The sequence below is a fragment of the Ambystoma mexicanum genome, chromosome 1p (assembly GCF_040938575.1).
Source record: "Ambystoma mexicanum isolate Mex_15411 chromosome 1p, UKY_AmexF1_1, whole genome shotgun sequence".
In the NCBI taxonomy this organism is placed as follows: Eukaryota; Metazoa; Chordata; class Amphibia; order Caudata; family Ambystomatidae; genus Ambystoma; species Ambystoma mexicanum.
Genome location: NC_090921.1, coordinates 565,287,340 through 565,313,113, shown reverse-complemented (window position 1 = coordinate 565,313,113; position 25,774 = coordinate 565,287,340). Strand labels below are relative to the sequence as shown.

Below are 25,774 nucleotides of genomic sequence, written 5' to 3'. Positions count from 1 at the left end.
GCTCATCGTGTCTTCTGCATCCGGTCCTGGGCCTAAGGAAAAAGGCTTACCATCCTGAATCCAGTCTTCAGCAACACCTATAAAGACAAGAAAGAACAGGTTAGCATTCCGGCATTTGAAAGGCAAAGGCTTACCATCCTGAATCCAGTCTTCAGCAACACCTATAAAGACAAGAAAGAACAGGTTAGCATTCCGGCATCTGAAAGACAAAAGTTTACCAACCCTTCGGCGCTGCATTCCGGCATCTGAAAGACAAAACAAGGTGCGTTTAAAGACATTGGGGAACTTTAATACTCACGTGCCATTACTCCTTTCCACATCTAATCCAGTGGGTATTCCGGCACCCTGCAGCCGCTCCGAACTCGTACCTGCAAAATAAAAAGACAGTTAGAGCGCATAGTGAAGCAGGCAACAAGCGCTTACTTACGTGCTTCCAGGCGCTTCTATTCATCACACGGGCTCCATCTTCAACTCACTTCAGCCCGTCATCCGCCATCGCCGGAACCCTGCAAAACAAGAGACATCATTACTAAAGACTTTAAAGACATTTGAATGACTCGAAACTTACCGTTCGTGCAGTAAACGACGGACAGCAGTCCTCTGAAGTCAAGAGGCCTGCGCTACCTATCCAGTGAAGAAACTGGTTACAGCACCCTGCCCCGAGGCAGATGGAGAGCTCGGCATTCACTTACCTAAGGTGAGAGCGTTAACCTTTGGGGGTCTACAGGAGAGGAGAAGAGGAAAGAGATAGGGACACCCCAATAACCCCAGTTCATTAACCCCATATTTTCTATCTGCAGACATCTTACTCTACACGTCGGGCATACAGTGCACAGAGGTCCAGCCCAAAGAGCCAACCGGGTGCTACACATCACCTTTGAAGATACGGTAGTCGCCCAGTCAAGACCGGCGCCTCTGCGAGAATCAGGTGAGCGTTACAATTTCTTATTGACTTTGTCATCTCATCTACAGTCAATCGCTGACGCCACCTGGACGGATCCTGAAAGATCGGCCCTTCTTCGGCGCAAGTCCATATCGGAACATGATGGACTCCTGTTTTTCCGGAAGAGACTTTACATTCCCGAGGGTACGATTCGAGAAGGCATTTTACATGGGTTTCATGATTCACCCATTGGTGGGCATCGCGGGACGAGAGCTACACGTGAACTGATATCCCGACAATTTTGGTGGCCTAGGTGGGCTACCGATGTCCAGAGATTCATCGAGAGTTGTCCCATCTGTGCCCAATGTAAGGTACCAAGGAGACGGCCTCTGGGATTGCTGGTACCCACGGAATTAGCACCATACCCGTGGCATACTATCGCCACTGATTTTGTGGTTGATCTACCTCCCTCTGACGGGTACACTTGCATTATGGTTGTGGTCGACAGTTTCACCAAATATGCTCATTTCATCCCATTCCACAAGATCCCTACGGCTGTTCAGATGGCTTCTGTCTTTCTCCACGAAATCTATCGATTACATGGTCTCCCAGAAAAGATAATCTCGGATCGTGGGTCTCAATATCTTTCAGCTTTTTGGAACAAGGTGTGTAGTCATCTGGGTATACGTAGAGCTTTGAGTTCTGGTTATCACCCGCAGACCAACGGGCTTACTGAAAGGACTAATCAGACCTTGGAGGAGTACCTCTGTTGTTTTTCCAACGCCACTCAGTCCAACTGGAAGGCATGCTTAGATCTCGCAGAAGTATCCTACAACAACACTGTTCATGCTTCCATTGGAATCAGTCCATTTTTTTGCTCTACTGGTCAACATTCCAAATTGGTGCCGTTTCATCCTGTGCCCACCAGTACTGTTCCGTCTGCTGATGTCCTGGTCTCAACCATTCAACGACGACAAGAATTGGCGCGTGAGATCCTGAAGAGTGCCAAGATAAGGTGTGGCTGTCCTCCAAAAATCTGCCACTTCGCAATTTACCGGTCAAACTAGCTCCCCGGTATTTTGGTCCGTTCACGATAACCGAACGGTTATCTTCTGTAGCCTTCCGTCTCCAGTTGCCTCCCTCTTGGCATGTACACCCTGTTTTCCATGTCTCCCTTTTGAAGCCCTATGTGGCCGACCCCTATGGTCGGTCCTGCCTCTGTCCTCGTCCAAGGGGTCCCAGAATTCGAGGTTCAGGAGATTTGCGATGCCCGCTATCGCAGGGGGGTGCTCCATTTCTTGGTAGATTGGAAGGGGTACCCGGCTTGTGATCGTACTTGGGAACCTCATCAGCATGTGCACGCTCCCCGCCTGGTACGAGAGTTCTATGATCGGTTTCCTTGGAAACCCGGGGCTCTGGGTCTTCCTGGGAGGGGGCATAGTGTCACGCCACTTTTGGGGAGACCGAGGTCCGTTTCGATCGCTCTCCCTTCTCCCTCCTGGCGGATCTACCCGCGCTTTCGCGTCTGGGGAGCCGCCTGGAGGAGAGCTTCTGGAACCGCTGTTGGAGGGTTGCGGCGCATGCGCAGGAAACCGCTGTCTCGGTTCCGCGCATGCGCCGTGGATTGGGCCTGTGCATTGGGAAGGGCTTGCCTTCCAAGCCTCGTTTCGGGTCCGCCGGCACCCGGAGACGAAACGGCTTGCGTTTCAAGCCTCGCGGGTGTCGGCGGCCCATAAAAGAGAACCGCTAGCAGAAGCTAACCGCGTCTCAACGCGGAAGCTTCGCTCGTGTTGCTCGCTCCTGGTTTCCAGTGTTTCCTGCTCCCTTTTTGCCCTGCCTTGCTTCCAGCCTGCCTGGATACCCTGCTCTGCCCTGGGTCCTCTTGGCCCCTTTTTGCCTTGCCTAGCCTCCAGCCTGCCTGGTTGCCCTGTTCTTCCCAGGGTCCCTTTTTGTCCTGCTTGCCCTTCACCTGCTTGGGAGCCCAGTTTAGCTCAAGGGGCTTTTGGGTTTCACTTGCCCTGACCTCCAGTCTCCTGGGTTCCTTGTTCTCGCCCTGGGTTCCCTTGGCTCCAGTTTTTCCCGCAGACTTCCCTGGGACCAATTGAGTCTTCATCCTTTTTCTCTATTCCCTGGGCTAATCCTAGTTGGTTCCCTTCTCAATCTGGTTCCCCTTTTCCTGCCTGGTGCCTCATCCTATTGGGATTTACAGACCATTGGACCAGTCAGCCATCTCCAAACCAGCTATCTGAAGTTCGCCGGAAAGTGTCTTCCTACGGTTTGGTGTCCCGACTTAATCCTTGTTTGGTGTGTTCCCGCGTTCATCTTGGACTTCATCTTGTTCCGATTCTTCAACCTGACAGCTGCCTCTCCTGTCTGTGCTTGCACAGTCCCACCGTCACGTTAATCAGGAGAGTGCCTTCCGTGACGCTGGGAGTCTGTCCATCCTCCACCCTGTACCATTTGGGTGGTGGAGAGGCGGGTTCCCCGAGTCACACACTCGTCATTCAGCTGACTGCAGCCTGGCGGCCCCAACAAGATCCACATCAAGGAAAACAGGTACGCAGTCTTCACGTACATCTCAGCTTGACACCTGGATTGTGAGGGCCAGGGCACTCGGGCTGTGCTGGAGCACAGCTTACTATATCGCAGTGCCGGCCGGCTCTTCTGGAGTCCCAGAGGAGGATCATCGCCTCAGCATTGCTGTTGTTGCTTGGCAACCGCCGACAATGTAGGAAGCCATGCCCCCTGCCTCGCTCTCACCACGCTCGCCGCGGCTTGAAGACCCACCTTCTGGCGAAGCCGCAGCAAAGTCGGGCTAAGTGGGGCATAGCTGTCTTCAGCTGTCCGCGGCGAGAACGCGGCGCCTGGCCTTGTAGCCATGTCATGCACCGGTCCTATGTCCACCTCGGTACTATCGGGCAAACCATCACCTGTCATCTGGAACGTCATTAAGTTACTGGCTTATTTATACATGACCATTTCTGTATCAAACTTTCTATCCTACGACCACCAACAATAGGATAATCGGTTTACATACTCATGTACAAATCCTAACCTTACTTTTCCACCGCTTACTGACACTTATGCTGCCATAGACTTGGGCCTCTGGAATGCAAGGTCCTTATGTAATAAGACATCTGCAGTATTGGACATTTTCCTAAGGCTACGTTTCCATTCTCTGTATTACTGAAACATGCATCTCACCTCACAATTCAACTGTTGCAGCCTCTCTTACTTCCTCTCTGTCGTCCTTTGATCATGTTCTAGAACCAGTGGCCGCGGAGGTGGCATTGGTATACTTTATCGCTCATTTTACTCTTCTATCTGTTCACCCATAGACACACCTGTGTACGCTTCTTTTGAGTATATCTATAAGATTTTCACTGCCCCCCCAATGCTGTTTCTTTTCTTGTAATCTATCGTCCACCTGCTCCACTGGGGTAATTCTGCGAGGATATGGATCATCTTCTCTGTTATGTCTTTCCCAGTCCAACTCCTCTTATCCTACATGGAGATTGTAATCTTCACCTTTCCTCTACTCGCTGTGCTTCTCATTTTCTCTCCATTCTTGATACTCATTTATTATCCTATCCCCACTCTCTACTCCTTCTACTCCCATTCTGTTTCTTCCCTAGATCACATTTTTTTTCTTTCCACTTTCTCTGCTTTTTCTGTACTAGCTTTACCCGTTTACCCATCTAATCACTCATTACTCTCTGTATCACTCATTCCTCCTACTCCTCTCTTCCCCTCCACTCCTTCTCCACCAAAAACTTTCTCTCGACGCGACCTACGCAACTTTAACCCCTCCCTTTATCTTGATACCTGTATTAACATTCTTCCTACTCCTACGCACTTTAGCTCTTTCTGCTGAGGACGCCTCCTCTACTCTTTCATCACTCCTTTCTACATGTCTCGATCAGCTTTATCCTCGCTCTGCCTTTCAGCCTACCTGTAAACCTGCCCAACCTTAGCTCTCTTCTCATCTCTGTGCCATGCGGCGGCTTCTTCATCGTTTGGAAAGACACTAGCTTAAACATCGATCTCCATCTAATCACTCTGCATTTTTCTCTTACCACACTGTCTACAACAACTGTCAAAGTGTTTTCCAAACCTTAACTCGGCTTCTTTCTCCTTCTCTTGATCCATTCATTAATTGTATGCTTTCCGCCTCTAACTTTGCTCTCTTCTTTTCTTGTAAAGTCTATTCCTTGCGTCAGCACATTGTAAACTCATCTTCTTCTAACACTGTACTTTCCCTTCCTTCTGCTCCTTCAACTTTCTTCTGACTTTGCTCCTGTCTCAGACTCTCATATATTACTTCTGTTGGCTAAGGTTCATCCCACAGAAGCTCCTGCGGTTCCTATTCCCTCTGTTCTTATTTCTAAAATCTATCCTTCTCTCATACCGTTTCTTGTCTCCTTCTTTAACATCTGTCTCTCTACCTCTGCCTTTCCCATAGTGTTCAAACACGCAACTATTATTCCCATTCTAAAAAAACCCTCAGGTAATCCTCTTGTTGTTTCAAATCTCCATCCTATCTCACTCTTACCCTACGTATCTAAGCTTCTAGAGCGCCTAGTATATTCTCAGATCATTGACAAAAGAGGAAGTCTATCTCTCCTTCCACGTTTTCAATCTGGGGTTCACCCCATCATTTGACCGAAACTGCTTTGATCTCTGTGTTTAACTCTTTTCTTTCAGCTCGCTATTCTAAACACTCCTCCTTTCTTATCCTTCTTGATCTATCTGCAGCTTTTGACACCATTGACCACTCTTTGCTTTTGGAAACTTTCTCCTGAATTGGTTTTAGGGGTTCTGTTATTTCTTGGTTCTCTTCTTATATGTCTAACAGAATTATTTATGTCTCCTGGGGTGGTAAGACCTCCTCACCTTTCCCTTTTGAGATTGGTGCCCCCCAAGGGTCAGTCCTGAGTCCTTTTCACTTTTCTTTATATACTGCGCTACTTGCTCATGTTATCTGTTCTTTTGGACTCTCATCACTTCTATGCTGACGACGCACAACTCTTTCTATCTTTTTCGTCCTTCACTCCGGAAATACACCATACTCTTACAACTTGTTTTTCTGCAATCAAATCTTGGATGATGTCTCACTTTCTCACTTTAAATGCCGGGAAGACTGAGGTCTTATTCTTCCCTGCTAACACTCTCTCCCCTCACCCCCCACCATCGTCCATTTCCTTTCCTCCATCTACTTTCTTTCTCTTCTACTTCACGTAATTTTCACCTTTACCTTGACTCCAATCTCTTTTACTCACCACATTTCTCTCGCGTCTCGTTCCCCGTTGCTATCATCTAGAATATTTAAAGTTTGTTTTCTCTTACTTTCCATGCCAATAAACTGCTTATCTCTTCTCTTATTGTCTCTCTGCTCTTCTATTGTTCCGTTACACTTTTTGGTTTCCCATCATCTCGTCTTGCTCCTTTAAAATCTATTTACCATTCTTCAGTTTGTGTACTGTCTCCTCCCCTTTCATAACTCTAGTACACCGTCACTTGTCTCACTTGGCTGGCTACCCTGCCATTCCCAACCTTAATTTTCTCTGCTTAGTCTTTAAATCTCTCTATGGTCTAGCCCCTGACTATCTTGCTGCACGTCTTTCTATACTCCCACTCTCTCTCTTCCTCCCTCTTTAGGCTGAACGTCCCCCGCCCCCCTCCCTGTGCCCAGTCCCGCTTTCGGTCCTTTCAGCTTCTCGCTCCTCTTCATTGGAACCATCTCCCCTTTCCTTCAGTCTATCTGTGTATTCTCTTTTTCGTGTCCATTGCTCCTGATTGTTGGCTATAAGAATTGTTTTTCAAACAACATAATTCATTATTGTTGTACCGCCTAATTTTAACTGTGTGCAGTGCTTTGGATTAAGACTTTTTATAAATAGAATAAAAATACAAGAACACAAGTTGTTAAAACAATCCAAATTTGAAAGTAACAGAAAATCCAAGAGTGTAAAGGCAAGCACCAGATAAAAAAAGGGATAATCCAGACACTCCAGGTACAGAAGCAGGGTTGAGATTCCGGGACATAACAAATGTGCATAATCGAGATGCAAAGGCATTGTGCATAATCGAGATGCAAAGGCATTCCAAGTACACATACCAGTCTGGAGACCGCATCGGGAAACAAGGTCCAACACCGGAAAGCAGAATCACGGGAAGCAGCTCGCTGTGCCGCAAGAGAACAGCTTAGAAACCCCGAACTGTGTTGTACGGCAGCTTTTCTAGTCCCAGGCCGCTCTGAGTCTGTGACGTTCTGAAGGCATCACATGACCACGGAGTGCTCATGCTGTGTGAGTGTGGCGTGCCCTGTGTGTTGCTGGGGATTTTAGTCCATGTTGGTGCAAATCCTTCAATCTCCAGGGTAGACGCCACGAAGGAGTGCAACCGGCGTTGCAAGTTCTTACACTTTCAAACTCTCTGGCTTTGCTGGCCGTAGTCTCCTCCTCGTTGTCGGCCTGTGGCTTCCCTAGATAACATATACTTCAAATGGCAATTGAGTCCTCCCACGTATTCCTCATCTTTGAAGTACTCTGATATCCTGCTTTCAGCTTGGAAAATGTTTTCAGCAGAGGGCGGTGTGTGTCGTCCTCTTCCTCGAGCCTCCATCCTCCTAGAGTATGACGTCGACGATTGGTATATATGGCACGCACTGCGCCCATTGCCTCAGTTCCGTTTTTCTGCACAGCTGCTTGAAACGGTTCTCCGCCTTGGCGTGTTATTTACTGCATAGTTACGTTTGTTACATAAAAAGTCTACTCGTAGCATGAAAACAGGCTTCAAGTAATCTGCTGAGTGTTCGGCTAAGATCTCCATAACCGATCTTCATCGAGCATGTCTCCGGTGCCTGGGGGTGGGCCACATCGTCGAAGATTGTGGCTCGTGCCATTCTATGACTGGAAAAGCATTAAAGGAGAGGTAGGGGAAACTTGATTTGGGCAAACCATTCCTGAGTTTGTCTTTCGGTTACCCCCCACAAAAGTGTCATCTGAAGATAAGAGCCCAAGAGGAAGATCTCAGCACCGAGCCAAGAGGCACGGTAAAAGTTTGAAGCATTTGATATCTTGGCGGTCATCTTCGAGGAGATCGAAGAAAAGGAGTCATTGCTCCAGATTGTCCTCTACGGATTCTTCGCCCAAAGGGAAACTGGTAAGATTTCCTAAAAAGGGAGCTAGTCAAGTGGAACTGGAAAAGTTCAATAGCGGATGTTAAGTGTTTGAGAAGGCAGCAAAGCCAGCCCCTTTGTTGAAGCCATCAGAGACTCCCGACCACATTGTGCGAAAAGCTGACGGTGTCGTCTGTGAAAACCTTTGACCCAAGGCCCGGACAGTAGGTCGAAGGGTTCAAAACATCTTGTGCACTCTCACGGCCTCAAAGGGATCCTACTTCTTCGACTAATTCGTCGAAGTAGAGTCCATCGATGCTGAACAGTCTGGGTCGAAGCCCTCTGACTTGTTTTTTAACCTCTGGGAAAAATAAGCTTTTTGAAGTCCATGGCCTCTATTTGATGAAGAGGTGGAGGAAGAAAGCCCCATTTATAGTTTTGGTAGGGAATACAGCAGTACTGGTGTTTCAGAAGAGCTGATACCCCAGGAATCCAAAATGAGAGACTTTGTGGACACCCTACAGGATGCCAGAGGTTGATTCTGGCACTCCTGAAAGTTTATCATGATGATACATCTTATAAATCAGTAATGGCAAAGATTATTGAATACCTTGGATGGGGTTGATCATCTGTTGAATATGAACAGGATGACCTTACAGATATTTTGGACAGTGGACTCAATCCTTCTCTTCTATACAGCAGTGAAGAAGTTTTAGAGAACTGGAAAAATCCAGATACCATGCCTGCGGTTCACAAGGATTTCACACAAAAATGCAGACCCTTCTCAGTGGATCCACAAAGTCCACAAAGCCTTGTTGTGCAAGCAGCTACTGCTGCATCGAAGGGAGTAGCCTATCCCACAGTCCCTCCGGACAGGGAGGATAAAAGGCTTCATGCCATGGGAAAGAAAGTTTTCTCCGCAGGGAGTATGGCACTGAAAGCAACAAATGCATCTTGCGCTAAAGCATTTGTGGGAGGTGATAGCAGGAGGTGAAAGCCATGGCATCTGAACACTTTCCAGAGGGTGAAATGAGGGGTGGCTTTATGAACATTATTCAGGATGGTAAAGATGCTATGTGCCAATCGTTGCAGTCAGGGCTAGACAATGCAGATTGTATTAGCCGTTCCATGGCTGCTGCTAGAGTGCGTAGACGACTTGCCTGGCTTCGTAAATCAAGGTTTGCTTCTGTCGTGCAATCCAGATTATTGGATATGCCGTTTGAAGGGTCATACTGGTTTGGATCTAAAGCAGACGAAAGTCTTAAAGTTGCAGTCATTTAAGGCAGCAGCAAAATCTTTGTCAGGCCATTAGGCAGCCACAACAAGATTGTACAGTTCTGTCCTCTGCTCAGACATGGAGAAATCATTTGTTTTATTACAATTCCTCAGGCAGAGGAAGAGGTCAATTTAACCAGAGGTGACCGTACAGGCAGAGGAGCTGCAGCAGTATCTGCTGCCTTGCCTTCTGCACCAACCAGTGCCTCAAAACCACTTTGAAAACTTGAATCATTCGAAAGTGGTGGGAGGCAGGTTATCCCAGCATCTGAAAGAATGGCGAAGTATTACAAAAGATGCTTGGGCACTAGAACCCGTTGCAATGCACATGGTTACTGCCTCTTTTCTAAAGAGGCCATCAGACTGTCCCCTAGGAGGCCAGTCCTTGAAAGTACCAGATCTGCTCCTCCTACAGGAAGTTCATACCCTGTTGGAGAAGGCTGCAATCAAACCGGTCCTTGGAGCAAAAAGAAATCAAGGCTGGTACTCTCCCTATTTTCTGATCCCGAAAAAGGACAGAGGGTTGCAACCCATCTTGGACTTGAGATGCTTGAACAAGTTCCTCAGGAAGGACAAGTTCAAGATGGTCACTCTCTCACAGATCCTTCAGGCCCTTCAGCTCCAGGATTGGATGGGGTCATTGGATCTTCAGGATGCTTATTTTCATGTGCCAATTCATCTTGAGCACAGTAAATACCTGAGATTTGCTATTGGCAGGTCTCACTATCTGTTTTGGGTACCGCCATTCGGGCTGACCTCCTCCCAGAGGGTTTTCACTAAGCAGATGGTGCTGATGGCAGCGAATCTATGGAGCGGGGAAGGGGGGTTCCAATCTACCTTACCTGGATGACTGATCAGAGCCCGTTCACCCGAACAGGCTCTGGAACATCTGGACAGCACCTGTCATTCTCTCCACAAGCTGGGCTTCTCCCTCCACTTCAAGAAGTCCCACATGACACATTCTTAGAAGCTGCAATACATTGGAGCAGTCCTGAACTCTTCCTCGGGGAAAGCTTCGCCACCCGAGGTGAGGGCTATCCACATATGGTAAACAAATTTCAAAGTGCCTCAAATGTTCCGGCCTTTGCTTTTATGAGGTTGCTTGGTCCAATGAGGTCTCTTCAGTGGGCCCTCAGTATTCGGTGGTCACAGTTCTCCGGCAGGATGACAGATCTGGTACAGGTCCCAAACGGGGTTGTGCAGGATCTCCTGTGGTGGTCTGTCAAAGAGAATGTGTTGAAGGGAGAACCCTTTTGGCAACCACTTCTAGAGATTACAGTGGTTACAGACGCTTCCTTATCGGGTTGGAGAGGTCACACCAACGGTCTGTCAGCAGACACTGGTCTACTGTTTTCCGTCTGAGTACAAACTGCATATCAACCTTTTGAAGCTTGGGGCAGTCGGACTCCTCGTACAGAGGGCAGGAAGGCCGCCATCAGTTTCTGTAACGCTCACCTGGTATCCACGGGGACGTCACTCAGCCTGTTCTGACCTCTTACGACTTCAAACCCTTCCCTGGAGTATACTCGACCGGAGACTGGGCCTGAAACACTGGATTGGTAGAGTTTAACTCTTTATTGTCTCTGTGTGCTTGAGCCCCTTCTTCCCCGGGGTCCAACCCTTCCCTTTGATCCACAGCTCACCTTGTTTTCTTGGAAAGTGTGCGCTCAGTCCTGCTTTCAGCGCAGGGGCGCGTTGATTGATGCAGGGTCGTTGCTGCCTAGTTACTTCACTGGCAAGAGTCCGACAGGTAAGTATAATGAGTCTTTTGAACAGTTCTCTAACTTCGCTCCTTTCCTTCCTTAGATGATGGCTGGCGTGCGGGGATGGCGACATGCTGCTGAGATGAGTAGCGCTGAAGGTGAGTGAGACCGTGATGCGGGATGCGACCCTTTCGTATTTGTATTGAACTGAGTTCTTTTTCTGTGTCTTTTATGTGCCGCAACGTTTTCACTGTGGATGCCGGTTATGAAGAAGAAATGCGGTGAGTAAGCACGGTATGCGGCGCCTTTTGATGTTTCCACGCTAACCTGGAGTGTCTTTTCCCTCTTGCAGATGGATGAGAAGTTACGGAGACGGAGTTCCCCCAAAGTGGCTGGGATTCAGGTAAGCGTTTGAAGCTCATACTGTCTTTAAAAATAAGCGAAGATTTGCTGAATGATTACTAATGCCGTTTTTCTGTTCTTTTCCCTTTTCCTTAGGAAGCTGCGTGCCGGGATGAGAATGACACCGCCCAAGATACCCGCTGAACAGAAGAAGCGACGAATGATGGGCAGAAGCGCTGCAAGGTAAGGCTGTTCCTAACTGTGTTCTTGTTCTTGCAGGAGCTGAGCGCAGAAGAAAGCTGCAGGCCTACTGGAGACCGATCCGAACACCGCGAGTGTCACGCTGCAGGTGCAGAAAACACAAAGCATGTTTCTCAGCCTGGCCGTGGCTTAAATAGTCTCTGGGTATCCCAGGTGTCTCTGGGCTGAACCACACCCAAATGACTAGACTGCACATGCAGTTCTGGGAACCGAAATATGTGGGGGCATCCATCTTGTCCCCATCAATGCACTACAAGTCCAATCCCCAATGTTATCCTATGGGAGTGAGTGAGTCTGGTGCCACAAGTGCCAAGTCTGACTCCAAGTGGGTCTTTGGAGGGATGGAGAGGCCCTTGAGGGCCATGTAAGTGATTGTGGCCTGGCTCCAGCCTGACCTCTTGGAGGGCTGGGGAGATGAGGGGCAGGAATCATGACAGTTTCCTGATAATGACGGACAACATAATCGCGATGCATTACCGCAACAAAAGATGGGGTATGGGATCACTGCCTCTGTGTAGAGGGGCAATACAGCTCTGGTTTTGGGCACTGCAAGAAGGAATTTCTCTATTAGCAGTTCATCTGACCGGAGAAGAAAACGCGGCGGTGGACGCTCTGAGCAGGCAGAGCACAGTCTCCCACAAGTGGGAGTAAGCTCAGGAAGTCCTTCAAGAGATCTTCACCCTTTGGGGAACCCCACAAGTGGATCTGTTCACGAACAGTGTCAACCGGAAGTGTGAACAGTTCTGCTCCAGGGAATTTCCCCTAAGAGGAGCTCTAGGGGATGTGTTTGTAGTGGACTAGGAATTTCCACTGTACGGGTTTCTGCCAGTCCCTGTCATTCCTCATGTTCTCAGGAGTCTAAGAACATTTTCGGAAATTCATGATCCTTATTGCCCTGGACTGAGCCAGGAAGACGTGGAACCCGGACCTTCTGGAAATTGTCATCTGCCCTCAAATTCATCTTCCACAAAGGGAGGACCTTCTCTCGCAAGAGGGAGGGGGGGGTGCATTCTTCAGCCAGAGATAAGGATCCTCCATCTCCACGTATGGTTTCTGAGAGGTTTAGGTACAAAGATTGGGACCTTCCGGAAGATGTCATGAATGACTGCTTTTGGAACACATTTTGCAGCTGGTGTAGAGATAAAGGAATTGACCCATTTAATTTTGACACACCATCGGTTTTTGTCTTTTTTTTACTACATTTAACCCATCGGGGCTACAGGTTGCTACAGCCAAACTGCTATTTGGCTGCAGTGTCCATTTTCCAGCGCTCTCCGGAATGAGATTCCTACTTCAAGGTTCCTATGGTCATCCAATTCCTGAAAGGGTTGTATCTTCCCACCGGTTCCGTTTATTGTTCAGGTGTGGGATCTCAACCCAGATTTAAACTTCCTGATGGGTTCTCCATTTGTACCATTACATTCTTGTCTACTTAGGATGTTGTCTTTAAAAACTATTCTTAGCAGCTGTTATTTCTGCTCGCATAGTGAGCGAGCTTCAGGCCTTGTCTTCAAAACCACCATTCATGGTCTTTCATAAGAACAAGGTAGTTCTGAGGGTTCGTCCCACTTTTCTACCAAAAATAGTGTCTGAATTTCATCAGACACAAAAGATTGTCTTACTGGCCTTCTGGCCTCCTCCTCCTCCTCCTCCTCCTCCTTCTCCTCCTCCATCTAAAGAGGAGAGATTACGCACACTTCACCCTAGAAGAGCCGTGAGCTTTTACATCAACAGGGTTTCTAAAATAAGAGTAGACCACCATCTATTTTTTGGCTATGCGGGCCACAGAATGGGACAAGCGGTCACTAAAACGCTGTCTCGGGGGGAATCATACTTTGTATATCTGAATGTTATAACCTGGATGGGAAAGTGGTTCCCAAAGGTATATGGGCCCACCCGTCCAGAAGTGTAATCACTTCTTCAGCCCTACAGAGAGGGGTATCGCTACAAGACATCTGAAATGCTGCCACCTGGTCTTCTGTGCATACGTTTGCAAAATATTGATGTTAAGATTCCCTTTCGGGCCGGAATCCAAATTTGAAAAGGCTGTGTAAACCAAAATTAAACAAGAAGAAACATTCTTCTTTCCCACCTCCTGCATTGCGCTGCTATGGGAGACTATCAAAGATGATGTGGGAAGACCCAATATCCATTAGAAGAACAAATGACTTACCCCTGGTAATGTTTTTTCTACTGTATGTTCCTCCAATGCATTCCTCATTGCCCTCCCATCCTTCCCCTCTGTCAAGAAGGAGTTTCTGTGGTTTACACCTTCCTCTCCGTTAACGTTCAAGTATTCTCTTCTTTGAGACTGCTGTGCTGGTGAGAGGAACAACATGAACTGAGGCAATGGGTGTGGTGCGTGCCATATGTGTCGATGTCCTACTCGCGGAGGACAGATGCTTTCAAGGGACACAAGGTCGCAGACGATGCACAGCGCTGTAAGGAAGGCATGGTATCAAACAGTGAAGAGGGACAAAAGTGATCACAGTTCAAGGGTGTTTATTGAACTTCAATGGGCTGGTTAAATGCCCATCTAACACTAAATCTAAGGATGGGAGCAAGCTACAACCATCAAATAATAACGCAGTCCTAGTGGAGTCTGTCATGCAACTGGCAGAAGTCGCCCTGACAAACTACTTTCTGCATGAAAACACCTTCTATGAACAAACATCTGCCACCGCGATGGGGGCCACTTTTGCACCCAGTCTTGCCAACCTTTATGTGACCAACTTCGAAGAAAAAACAATCTACAGCAACACTAACCCTTGGATTACAAGAATTGATTTATGGGCAAGATACATCGACGATGTCATTATGATTTTCAAGGGCAATGAGGAAGACCGGACCTCTTTTATGACCTGGCTCAATGAGCAAAACAATTTCCTGACCTTTACGGGGGAGACAGTCAAACCTCCATTCACTTCCTGGACCTTCATTTGGAAATAAGGAATGGGGAGGTAGCAACTCTAGTATACAATAAACCCTCCAACAGAAACTCTTTATTGACTTTTCAGAGTTACCATCCAGTGAGTTTATGTAATAATTTACCTTTCGGTCAATTCTTTAGATACCGCAGGAATTATTCTAGCCTAAATGACTACGAAAGACAATCGGGCCATTTGGCCAAAAACCTCTACACCGTTGCTACCCAAAGCGGACTATAAAGCAGGACCGAAAAAAGGGCAAAAAAATATTCTGAGATACCACTCTGGAACAACACACGAAACAAACACAAAATTAAATCATTACCACAGTTTTCAGTTTTCCACCTTTGGTGTACAAAATCAAAAAGGAAGTGCTTAAGCTGTGGCCGATTTTGAAAGTGGGAGGAATAAATTTGGAGAAACCAAGATTTGCTATGAAAAGAAGAAAATACCTACATGACTCCCTAATACACACATAGCAAGCACAAAAAGCCCTCAATTGAAATACCTTTATGGAACCAGACAGCTCCGACGGGACATACACCATGTGGGGGCTGCAGTGCATGTGAAAGCACAGCAAGCTCTTTGACAATAGACATAGGGTGGCATTACCCTTCAACACAAAAAAGTTTACAAATTGTGATAGTAATAATGTGATATACCTTATCACCTGCCCATGCAGAATGCATTATGTGGGCATGACCACACACCCAATAAAAACTAGGCTTTCAGAACATCTATCATGCATCCGCACAAAAAAACTCTGCACCTATGGTAGAGAATTTTGTGCAGAAAAAACATGACCCGACTGATTTTTGCTGGACTATCATTGAAAAAGTGACCTTTCAGAGAAGGAGAGGCAACCTCCATGATTTACTTTTTAGAAGGGAACAATTATGGATATTCAGATATTCAGGCTTAAAACAAACATCAATGGCCTTAATGAATTTACGAGCTGGCAAACACTTGCCACCTTATGACAATACCAACCACGATTCAGCAATTCATGTATGCCTGAACTTTGGTACATATACTTTGGACTTCATTGCCCAGAATACCCTGCAAGTCCATTAATTTGACTGGATTTGCAGTGACCTCCAGCCTTGACACAGTAAACATGAGGATGAAAAAGGCACAAGAGATTTTCTCACCTAATCCTGTCTTTTTCGTTACCCAGAAGACCCTGCAAGTCTATAATTTGACGGGATTTGGTGTAATTCCCATTTCTGCTACATGAAACATACCTTCACTATGAGAATGAAGGAGACGCATGAGTAGATTTATTATTTTTTTTTCTTTAAAAAGACAATTGTTTAGTAAGCAATCAAGACGCACTCTGACCAGTCTCAATCGTTCAACTACTATGAATGCCTCCATCCATATTCGGATTGAATCACATTTAGTAAACTTTGACAGCTCACAGTAGTCCTTTAAAGATGGTGCGCATGTGTTTGTTCGTTTCACTTAACGCCGTGCAGACACGATACGGTCGCCAAGGCAACGTAAACAGTAACAAAAACCAAACCGCAGCACCAGTCTGCAGCTCGCACAGCAGACCCAGCACCCGCTAGTAAGGAGATCCCACGCTGCCCAAAATTACCGCGAGGTAAGCGAAGCTACCCCATATTTTTCTGGTGTTGCACAAAGGGAAATGGTAGTGTTAAGAGGTCATTCTAGGATAGATATTCGGGGTCATACCTAAACAACATGCCCCTTCTTAAAAAGAAAGCACTGAACTTTACATCAAATAAGTCAATAATGACACGCTCACTTACCACCAGCACAACTCGGAGATTCATAGATTGCCTTGTATTCTCTAGGTTTTTCGGAACGCCCAACTAAAGGCGCCCGTATAGAAGAAATTCTTTAGCCACCTCAAGCTGTCTTGTCCAGTCGGACGGACAGAATTGGGATTGGAAAATAGGAGGGCAAGTCTTTGTAGATACCTACTCCTTCAACCACAAATTACTAAAGTGAAGGATTATAGACACTAGTTTCCCACTCAATATATACTTTTTTTTAAAAATATTTTTATTTTATTTTGAAGCCAAACAAACACACTACAACTGTTTCAATACATAAAAAGCATCATTAGACCAACACATTTTCATTAGAACTCCCCCCCTCCCCACCCCCCTTGAACTAGAGCCGGTTCTCACATGTCATTTACAGGAGCATCATCGGGTAGCACAATACTTAAGCAGTCATCATCCGAGTCCTCTGTTCCGTTGTTACCCTGGTGAGGGTTTGCCATAGAGGCCACCAATTGCCGCCAGGCCAGCAAGGGCCCTACTTCCTCCTCGCCCCCCTAGTGACCGCTTCAAACCAGACTACAGATTCAGCTTCCGCCCACCTCAAGAGGTCCGCCCACCATAGCTCCACCCTAGGTCTGTGGACCGCCTTCCAGCCCATGGTTATCCTGCGCTTGGCCAAAACACAAGCCAAGTCTTGAATGTCGTGGTCTAGGAAAAAACCCAAGCATGCATGACCAGGCCTATTACACATCCAGCACCACCCCCCCACCAGCCATTTTCGTCTTAACCTCATCCCACAATCTGTGCACTTCCGGGCAAGCCCAAAACATGTGTAGCAGTCCCGCATTCACCTCCCCACACCTGGGGCATTGCTGCGTAGCTGGTCCCCCAAACTTTGCAATCTTCCCGGGAGTCAGATAAGCCCTGTGGGTAACGTACAATTGAAGTTGTTGGAATCTCGCGTTCCGGGACACCTTTTTATGGTACCTCTGGGCCCATTCCCATTGCTCGTCTGTCATGGGTCCTCCCACCTCCTCTTCCCAATCTTGTCTCAATTGAAACAACTCCTTCCCTGCCCTTACTCGCAGTGGCTCGTATATCCTCGATATTTCGTGCCCGCCCTCCGATACATCATACATAGTTTCCAGGGAGGCATCAGAGTCTTCCACTAGCACTGTCTCGGGCCATCTTTCTCTAGTCTTTTTCACAAGCCTAGTGTAGGTTATATATTGGCCACCATGCACCCCCGTCTCTTCCTGCAACCTCTGAAAGTCCAATGCCTCCCCTTCCTGCCATATGTCCCCGAGGGTGGCCAGGCCTACCTGTTCCCAGTATCTACGGACCGATTCAAGTAGTTGAGTCGCTCCCGCACAGCGCCGCCAAAGGGGCCTGCTGGGAGTACGGCTCCGAATCCCCCCAATCTTCCATGTCCTATGCCAGATCTCCCAGCCCAGCCTCAGTAGCCGCCCTCTGCCCACCAGTTTGTCTCTGCGCAACCACACCACTTCCATCAGAAAGTATGGGGCTGAGTCTCCACGCAGAAGCCTAGCTTCCGCCGAGTCTTCAGCCGAAAGCCACCTGGCCACATACAGCAGCTGCCCTGCCAGGTAATAGAGTTCAAAATTAGGCAGGCCTATCCCCCCTTGTCACATGGGTTCTGGAGCTTCCACAGAGCAACCCTACACGAAATCCCTACACACGCTGTGAAGTTTCGCGAATAGGCACCTAGGTACCAAAAACGGGACATTCACGAAAAAGTGCAAGAGTCTAGGGAGGACCACCATCTTGAGCAAGGCCACCCTCCCCATCATGGTCAGGGGCAATCTAACTCAAAATACCATGCTGTTCTTGATCCCCTCTATCGCTTTTTCCGTGTTATGCTTGTGTTCTGCCTCGACCCTGTGGTAAATATTTATTCCCAAATACCTAAATGTCACAGGCTTGCCATGGTATTGGCAGGACAGGCAGCCTCTGTACCGGGACATTCCTATATCTGCCCAAAGGAAACAGACTGGACTTTCTAGGGTTCACCGATATGCCCGAAAGGGTGGCGTACCGTTCTAGTACCTCCAGCACAGACTGTAGATTTTCTTCTGGATAACGCAAATAAAGGAGCATATCATCCGCATATAGGTGCCCTCCACTGACAGTGCTTATGCCCACCTCCCCATATTGTTGTCGCAGGCATATTGCCAGCGGCTCTAATGCCAGTGTATATATAGCATGGGTGACCAGGGGCATCCCTGTCTGGTCCCCCTGCAAAGTTGCCAGGTATCTGAGACTGTGGACCCCGTTTTGACTCTCGCCATCGGGGTGCTGTAAAACAACTGGACCCATCTGAGGTATCCAGGTCCCATTCCGTACCCCTTCAGGACTGCTTTCAGCCAGGGCCATCGTACCGAGCCGAAGGCCTTGACCGCTTCTAACGACACTATGGCCAACTTGCCCGTGTCCTCCTCAGTTTGGTCAATGATATGGTGTAGCCTCCTGTGGTTATCGGTGATGTTCCTGCCTGGAACATATCCCGTCTGATCTGGGTGTATCAGTTCCCAATCACCTTCTTCAGTCTATTAGCCAGCACTGCCGTAAGTATTTTGCTGTCCTGGTTAAGCATGGACAACGGTCTGTAAGACCCGCACTCCACGGCCGGCTTGCCTGGTTTCAAGAGTGGGATGATCACAGCCTCGGGGAGGGACAATGGGAGTTCCCCCTGCTCATAGGCCTCGTTGAAAGTGGCAAGCAGTGGCTGAAGCAGCTCTTGCTTGTATGTTTTGTAGAACTCACTAGGCAGCCCATCCGAACCAGGCGCCTTGCAAGTGGGCAGATTCGGAATCGCCACCTCCAGCTCATCCGAGGTGACAGGTGCGTCTAACTCTGGGCGTTCTAGGTCATCCAGGGTGGGCAGCTCTATGTCCTCCAATGTGTCCAGTATGTCTTGACACATATCCTCCCCCGTGTCCTCATACAAGTGTCTGTAAAACTTAAGCGACTCCTCATTTACCCCTTCCTGGGTGTTGCAGATGCAACCTCTCTCATCCTTAATCTCACTGATCACCGAGCGGTGGGGTCTCACTCTTATACAGCCAGGCCAGCAGTCTGCCCGGTTTGTCGCCCCCTGCGTGTATCCTCTCCGTATATTTCCTGTAATTGAGTCTGCATAGCCTATCCCAGAGTGCACTGCAGGACAACTGTAGCTCCTTTACTTTGGTTCTGCTATCATGAGCGGTGTTCTCACAACGTGTGAGATCCTCTAGCTCCCTTTCCGCTTCTTGGAGTTCCCTTTCGATACCCCCCTGTAGCTCCTTAGCTTTGGAAATGGCTACCCCACGCGCCACCACCTTAAATGCTTCCCACAGTGTGCCCACAGAGCGTACGCTTCCCGTATTTATATCAAAGTATTCTTCGATGTCATCCCTCAGACCCTCCCGGAACCCCTCGTCTTGCAGAGCCTCGGTCCTGAGTCTCCATGTAGGGATCCGCGGTCTTGGGGGCTGGTGTCTCCAGTCTACCACCAAGGCCGAGTGGTCAGATAGTACTCGGGCCTTGTATTCCGCTCCCTCTATGTCTCTCACTATCTCGGCTGTTACAAACATGTAATCTAGCCTTGTGTGCAAATCATGTGGCGCTGCGAAGTGTGAATACTGCCTATCCGTGGTATGCAGCCTTCTCCACACATCCTCTAGGCCTAGGTCTTTCAGTAAGGTACCCAGCGCTTTGGCCGCCGGTGCCGTTTTCCCTGCCCTGTCCTTGGACCTATCCATTCTGGGATTCATGGTACAGTTAAAGTCCCCCCCCCCACACTACCGTACCCCCTGCCAGGGGGCCAAGTTTACTGTAGAGGGTCCTAAAGTAAGCCGCTGTGTCGTTAGGGGGCGTACAAATTTTTGATATGCACTTCCCTGTTTTCCAGGAGACCCGTTACCACCACCATTCTACCCTCCGGGTCCACCGTAGAGTCAAGCACCCGAAACGGCACATGCGGCGCCACCCAAGTAATAACCCATCTAGCGTACGCCGAGTACGCCGCACCCACAACATTGCCCTTCCATTTTCTCCTGACCACCTCCAGCCTTTCCCTAGTAAGGTGAGTCTCCTGCAGCAGGGCTATGTCTACACGCATCCTCTTTAAGCACAGCATCACTTTATTACGTTTCATGTAGCTGTTAAGGCCCCGTACATTCCAGGTCACAATTCTGAGATTACCCGATGCCATCTGGTCGGACTATCCCCATCCCATCCCATCCTTTCCCATAATGTTCCCCGTGCTAGTTCGTTTTCTGGCTCTCTCCCTTCTATTCACAAACGGTACCCCCCTCATCCCCCCCCAACTTCACACCACTGCACACAACCCCCCCCCATCCCCCCCTCCCTACCAACCCCCAACAATAGCCCAGCTCCATCCCTGGATCTCAGGCCTACTCACGTCTGGACCTGTCTCGTATCCGAGGACAAGGACCCCGCGGGGCGTCGCCTATCTAACAGTGACCTAACTAAGTGTACTACTATTGGGTTCAGAGGGTTCTTCCTAGGAGCTCCCAGTCATCTATTTAGGAGAAGTGCATTCAACGGGACCCGCCGGCAGATACCATGACTTCCTCCCCACAAGCACAATATCGTTCTATATTCCAGTCCCAATGTCATAACTATGGCCTCACGGGTGCCTCAGCAACGTGCTACTTATCTCCAGCCGCTTCTGTCTGGGCATCCGGTTCCTGAGGTCGACCCTGCATATCCAGCCACTCCATCGCTTCAGTCGGCGTCTCAAAGAAGAGGGATCTATTCTTATAAAACACCTTTAACCTAGCGGGGTAGAGCAACATGTAGCGATGGCCTGCTTCTCTAAGCCTCCTTTTCACCGATCCAAAGTTCATTCGACTACGCTGTACAAGCAGCGTATATTCCGGATACGCCGTTATTTTCGCTGACCCCCTTTCTATCGTACCTCCTTTCCGGAAAAATTTGAGAATCTTTTCGTGGTCACGATAGTTCAAGATCTTCGCGATCAACGGCCGCAGGGGGGGCTCCTGGGGCCGGTCTCCTGGTCAGGGCCCTATGCGCCCTTTCAACCGCGAACCATTGGGTCAGCTCCCCGCCTGTAATCTCCTGCAAGAGCATGGTTTCAACGTATTCTGTGGGGTTCGGTCCTTCCATTCCTTCCGGAACACCCATTATGCGAATGTTGTTGCGCCTGGCGCGCCCCTCTGCCTGCTCTGCTCTGTCCTCCAGATTGCCCACTCGTTGCGTGAGGGCATGAAGCTCCTTAGCATGTGTATTGCACGCCTCCGTGGTGGGGGCCTACTCTTTCTCCATTTCACCAGTGCGCTCCGCGATCGTTCGCACGTCCTGTCGCAACAGGTTCACCTCTTCTTGGACTGCTCCGATTTTAAGGTCTACGCCCTCTTGCAGCTCTTTCATGGCGAGGCCCAACTTAGTTTCCCAAGCCACCTTCAAGTCGGCAATTGCTGCCAGCACCTCCTGGATAGTACCCGGTGGGTCCGTCGCGGCCGCAGGGGCCTCTTTGCTCTTGCCCCCTTCCGCGCCCAGGGGCGACCTGGCGTAGGCCTCCATCGTGGGCTGCTTGATCCGGGGTCGCACCACCTTGGAAGACATCCTGCTGCGTCGGTTGGGCACACGCGCCCAGCTTTGTCCGCTCGCCGGCCCCTCAGCAAGGCTCCGCTGAACTCGGGTTCGCTCTGCTGGCACGCCACAATCCAGGGCCTCCTCAGTGGGGGCCCGCACTTAAGTTCTTGCCACCAGCCAGAGACGCATGCGACGCCTCCCTCTAGTTGAGCTCGCCCCGCTCCAGCCGGCTCTGTCTTCCTCAGCTCCACGGATCATTTATGGCCCTTTGTCCACGAGCGGCCATCTTGGGTGCTGCCCTTCCACTGCGCTACCGCCACCTTCTTCGAAGTCCAGTTCTGTGGATATGCAGTCTCGCTGGTGTGGAGGGCACTCGCCATGTGCCCCCCACTTTCATGCACCCTTGGATGCACCGTGGACTCGATAGTCTGCCGAAAACCATCACTTCTTCCCAGGATCAAAATCGGATCATCGGGAGCTCCTCCAAGGAACGACCCCTCACGTAGCCATCAAGCCGCGCCCCCCCACTCAATATATACTTGTCTCTTCCCAATCACCCCGTACCCCATTTTCTCTCCCTCTGCAGGTGGGGTCCCTCAATAGCTACCAAAACAGATGTTGCAAGTAACTGTGTAACGGCACACCAAACAGTGCTTTCATTTTGGCCCTGAAGAAAGTGGTACACGTAGAATTCACCACTGAAACCGGTAGGCCTTATCCAGCCTGAGAGAAGGGAATCTACCAACAATTTGGCCGAAGGCCGAAGATTAAACCTCTTATGATCAACAAAAGGGGATGGAAATATACTCTGCTAGCCCTCTGGTATAGTGTGTGGGGCTATACCGAGAGAGCTCGGTTCGTTGTTACTGGTACTGTGTACTAGATATTTGAAGATTGGTAACACTTTTAACAGACGTCTTAAATACCTGCTTGACATAGAAGACAAATACATTTGAAACCACTTAATTTGGCAAGCAGTTGACACATTTTGAAAGTCATGTTACATGTGCCTTTTAAACAAATATTGGTAACTGTATTAGACAAGTGTTAGGGCAAGCTTCTTTAACTATCCCCTCACCCTAGATAAGCGGCCCATCAGCGCTACCTAGGGGCAGAAAGAACATGAGGGTCTTGTTTAGTTTGTAGGAGGGCAAGATAGGGAGGATTCACACTTTTGGTATATTTGGAAATAATTAAGATTGAATTACCTGAGACTTAATGTGTGATAATGTTGAATAGGGGAATACTCGGGGGTTGCACCCGACACGGTCCAACAAGTGTGTGTTGGGGACATTTCATCTCTCCCCACTCATGTTGTTTGGAGGTGGACAGGTTTGTCTTTAGTTAACCACATGTGCCCCTTTTTACCAAAAGGGGCTTAGAGGAAGGAGCTTTGGCAGTAGATGCAGTGTCTATTATTTGGCCTCCCAAATTCTTGTTTTCTTGATTTCCATGATTCAGAGCGGATCATGCTCAGCCAGGCCTGAGTATTCAGGATAACACAGTTCTGGACTTGGTAGATGCTACTTCTCCTGCGAGCAGCAGCGGCTTCTTCCCAGAAACCTGCTCCGCCCCAGCAGAGGATTTGACACTGGTCAACTGGCAATGGGCACTGAGAGGGAGGGCCTCTGATATGCAGAGTGTTCCTCTTCTCTTTCCGTAGCTGGTCAAGCTCATAGGAGAGCCTCTATGTTCTGCTCTTATGACTGGCACTGGGGTTCTTATGTGACCTGGTATGGTGAGCACAATCTTTTGCCTCTCGACTGTGAATCCGTGAGCATAGCCCGATTTCTTCAAGACTGATCTCATACTTTATCACCCCCGTGCCTGGGCATGGGAGCTGTCGGCATCCTCCTGTCCATGGAGACGTTGGAAAGGCTTGATGTCCATTCCAAGATGGCGTTCACGCACGTCCTATAAGGTAACGCGATGTCAGAACGTGTCGTCACAGCAACGGGTAACCCTATGCAGGAAGAGTATTTAGGCTCCCGATGTCCAGTAAGCCGTGCGTTGCAATCTGCCAGTTACCCGATTGCACAACACTTGTTTCACTACTTTACTTCTTGTCATGTGTTCCTCTCGCCTTCCCAGCCCTGCTATCCTGCACTCTGCTTGCGCGCCTTTGCTTCGCAGCCTACTCTAGTATACCATCGGTCTGAAGTCATCCATCAGCTGTTCAGTTCCCTGAATTGCCATTTCCATCTCGGAGGTTTTTCCTCTGGCCTGAGACTTGGGGCAGAAAGTTTCCCTATGTGATTGCGCCATTATAAAACGTTTCTGTGAATCAGGCCCACAATCTCTTGAGGTGGCCTTTCCTGTTTACATTCAGGTGGCAGAGTGGCTACTCGGGGATTGGCATTGCCTTTTCACTCCCTAAAGAGTCCCAAGGTAAAGCCAGTCGCTGTTGGGGGGGCTGTTTGTCTGCCCTCGGATCCAGTGGGCAGCTAATCAAGCTTTCCATGCCCTGTTTGGGGGGTGACCAATGTGGCAGATCCAGACTCTGATACAATTTCTTCATTGCCAAACTCGGGGTTGGTCTTTGTCCCCTCTGTGGTACCTCACTCTGGTGAGCTGGACCCAGCAGCGTCCTCTGTTTCTACTCTTGCAGTTTACTGACTGAAAGCATCCAACGTTTAATACTGCCTTTTGGTTGCAATAATCTCATCCCGTAGGTTAGGGGAGCTGTGTGCCCTCCTCTGTTCACCTCTTTTCCATTGTGCCAGAAGCTATTCTTGTCTGTTGTAACCCTTGGTTCTGCTGAAAGGTTATTTCTTAGTTTTATTTCTCTCAGAACATTGTTTTCACTGCACTTCCCGCTGATCTTTCCAAGGAGAACCAAGCTCAGTCAACGCCCTTGGATATGCTTGCGGTCAACCTGGCCAGACATCTCAGTTCTCCTCATCTAATAGTCTTTTTTTTTTTGTTTCTAACCTTTTGGCATCCCTAATAAGGATCCTAATGCTTTCCATTCCCTGGTGGTTGTCTGAATAGCACCATCTCCCAATGCTACTCCATCTAGGCCTCTCCTCTTCCAAGCAATTTGACTGGCAGATCTCGAAGAGGACTTAATCACCCCATCGGCCAAGGCCATGGGCCCCCTCCCTTATCAGGGCGACCAACTGGTCTTCACCAACACATTGTCTCATTACTACCAGTTACCCTGAATGGTTGGTTATTTTGTTTGTGTCTGCAGCTCTGCAATCTGCTCTCCGATAAAGACTGTGATGCTTGAACTGGGATTTAAAGGTGCCCTTGGCTGCAGTATCTCGGAGTCTGCGTTTGTTTTTTTAAAGGGAAATCTATATTTGAGTTTTTAGTAAGCCACCTTTGGCACTGTACCATGGCTCTTGCTTCCCCGTCTCTTACCTCTGCTGTAGTTTTATCAGAGAAAGTCCCACGGTCTCCCCAATGCTGCTTCCTATTCTCACAGTACCAATCACTTGTAATCATTCCCATGGTAAGGCATAATTTCCCGTTTTACAGCATGAACAGAATAAGGCTCCAAACAGCTGCATACCAGTGTTACCCTTACTAGGTATCAGTGCAGTTTAACAGCCTTTTCAAGCCATACACAACTGCTTGTGTTTACTAAGCATACTGGTGGGGAGTGTGTTTTGGATTTCAAGACAGTGATCCTAGGTGATGATGCAGGGTTGTCTGATCTTAGCTCTGCCCTCAAAAAATTGTTTTTTCGATCTACCATTGCGGCCAAAAGGATAATACTACGAGGTTGGAAAAGTGGGGTCCCCCCTTCATTTGAAGATTGGGTTCAAGAGATGCACTGTCTGTCGAGAACTGAAAAAATGATTTACAAATTGAAACATAAGTTGTCATTATATGAGAACATCTGGAATATGTTTAATGACTCCTTTTTAAGCTAGGTTTTTTTCTTCTGTGGATATTATGCTTGCTCGATTGTTTATCAATTG

General features: G+C 48.6%; 1 protein-coding gene across 2 annotated transcripts in view; it reads left to right on the top strand.

The window, feature by feature from the left end:
• The window catches only part of BTBD2 (BTB domain containing 2), a 628,042-nt gene that overhangs the window by 74,771 nt on the left and 527,497 nt on the right, over nucleotides 1-25,774 (top strand). The gene's annotated exons all lie outside the window — the stretch shown is intronic.